Source organism: Arachis stenosperma, chromosome 4 (genome assembly GCF_014773155.1).
Source record: "Arachis stenosperma cultivar V10309 chromosome 4, arast.V10309.gnm1.PFL2, whole genome shotgun sequence".
NCBI classification, from domain to species: Eukaryota; Viridiplantae; Streptophyta; class Magnoliopsida; order Fabales; family Fabaceae; genus Arachis; species Arachis stenosperma.
The window spans coordinates 52,564,527-52,567,247 of NC_080380.1; positions in this window are offsets into that span (position 1 = coordinate 52,564,527).

A 2,721-nucleotide genomic window follows, 5' to 3' on the forward strand; every position below is an offset into this window, starting at 1 on the left:
GAGGAGCTCAAGCACTCCATAAGACCTTCAAGAGGAAGAACAAGCCGCCATCACTAAGGTGGACCGTTTCTTTAATCTCCTTGTTCTTTATCTTCTGTTTTCGAAAATTGTGCTTTATGTTTGCCCATATTTGTGTCTTGTGATCATTAGTATCTTAGTGTCTATGCCTTAAAGTTATGAATGTCCTATGAATCCATCACCTTTCTTAAATAAACATTGTTCTTAATTGAAAAAGATAAGAATTGCATGAATTTTGAATTTTATAACAGTTTAATTATTTTGATGTGGTGGCAACACTTTTGTTCTCTGAATGTATGCTTAAACAGTGCATATGTCTTTTGAATTTGTGGTTCATGAATGTTGGCTCTTGAAAGAATGATGAAAAAGGAGACATGTTACTGAGGATCTGAAAAATCATAAAAATGATTCTTGAAGCAAGAAAAAGCAAGCGAAAAAAAAACCGGAAAAAAAAAGAAAGAAAAAGAAAGAAATAAAGTTGTGATCCAAGGCAATAAGAGTGTGCTTAAGAACCCTGGACACCTCTAATTGGGGACTTTAGCAAAGCTGAGTCACAATCTGAAAAGGTTCACCCAATTATGTGTCTGTGGCATGTATGTATCCGATGGTAATACTGGAAGACAGAATGCTTTGGGCCACGCCCAAGACTCAATAAGTAGCTGTGTTCAAGAATCATCATACTTAACTAGGAGAATCAATAACACTATCTGGATTCTGAGATCCTAAAGAAGCCAATCATTCTGAATTTCAAAGGATAGAGTGAGATGCCAAAACTGTTCAGAGCAAAAAGCTAAAAGCCCCGCTCATCTAATTGATACTGATCTTCATAGATGTTTTTGGAGTTCATTACATATTCTCTTCTTTTTATCTTATTTGATCTTCAGTTGCTTGGGGACAAGCAACAATTTAAGTTTGGTGTTGTGATGAGCGGATAATTTGTACGCTTTTTGGCATTGTTTTTAGTATGTTTTTGGTAGTTTTAGTTGAGTTCTTAGTATATTTTTATTAGTTTTTAGTTAAAATTCACTTTTCTGGACTTTACTATGAGTTTTTGTGTTTTTCTGTGATTTCAGGTATTTTCTGGCTGAAATTGAGGGACCTGAGCAAAAATCTGATTCAGAGACTGAAAAGGACTGTAGATGCTGTTGGATTCTGACCTCCCTGCACTCGAAGTGGATTTTCTGGAGCTACAGAAGCCCAATTGGCGCGCTCTTAATGGCGTTGGGAAGTAGACATCCTGGGCTTTCCAGCAATATATGATAGTTCATACTTTGCCCAAGATTTGATGGCCCAAACCGGCGTTCAAAGTCACCCTCAGGAATTCCAGCGTTAAACGCCGGAACTGGCACCTAGATGGGAGTTAAACGCCCAAACTGGCATAAAAGCTGGCGTTTAACTCCAATAAGAGTCTCTACACGAAAATGCTTCATTTCTCAGCCCAAGCACACACCAAGTGGGCCCGGAAGTGGATTTTTATGTCATTTACTCATCTATGTACACCTTAGGCTACTAGTTCCCTATAAGTAGGACCTTTTACTATTGTATTTTCATCTTTTGATCACTTTAGATCTCTAGATCATCTTTGGACATCTAGTTCTTAGATCATTGGGAGGCTGGCCTCACGGCCATGTCTAGACCTTGTTCTTATGTATTTTCAACGGTGGAGTTTCTACACACCATAGATTAAGGTGTGGAGCTCTGCTGTACCTCGAGTATTAATGCAATTACTATGTTCTTCTTCAATTCGCTTGTTCTTTGTCCAAGATATCACTTGTTCTTCAACCTGATGAATGTGATGATCCGTGACACTCATCATCATTCTCACCTATGAACAAAGTGACTGACAACCACTCTGTTCTACAAGCAAACAAGGCTCTAGTGTTTATCTCTTGGATTCCTGATACACGATGCATGGTTGATCGCCTGACAACCGAGTGCTTGCCTGACAAACGAGCCAGCCATTCCGTGAGATCAGAGTCTTCGTGGTATAGGCGAGAACTGATGGCGGCATTCAAGAGAATCCGGAAGGTCTAACCTTGTCTGTGGTATTCGGAGGATTCAATGATTGAATGACTGTGACGTGCTTCAAACTCCTAGCAGGCGGGGCGTTAGTGACAGACGCAAAAGAATCGATGGATTCTATTCCGGCCTGACCGAGAACCGACAGCTGATTAGCCATATGCTGTGACAGAGCATAGGAACATTTTCACTGAGAGGATGGGAGGTAGCCACTGACAACGGTGAAACCCTTGCATAAGCTTGCCATGGAAAGGAGTAAGAAGGATTGGATGAAGACAGTAGGAAAGCAGAGAGACGGAAGGGAAGGCATCTTCATACGCTTATTTGAAGCTCTCACCAATGATATACATAAGTATCTCTATCTTTATCTTTATGTTTTATTCATATATCATCTATACCCATTTGAGTCTGCCTGACTAAGATTTACAAGGTGACCATAGCTTGCTTCATACCAACAATCTCCGTGGGATCGACCCTTACTCGCGTAAGGTTTATTACTTGGACGACCCAGTGCACTTGTTGGTTAGTTGTGCGAAGTTGTGTTTATGCCATGGTATTGAGCACCAAGTCTTTGGAGCCATTACCGGGGATTGTTTGTGTAAAAGTAGTGATCACAATTTCGTGCACCATTCCCCATGTCACACTTCCCAAAAACCCTTCACCAATCACCTCAATCTCTCTTCC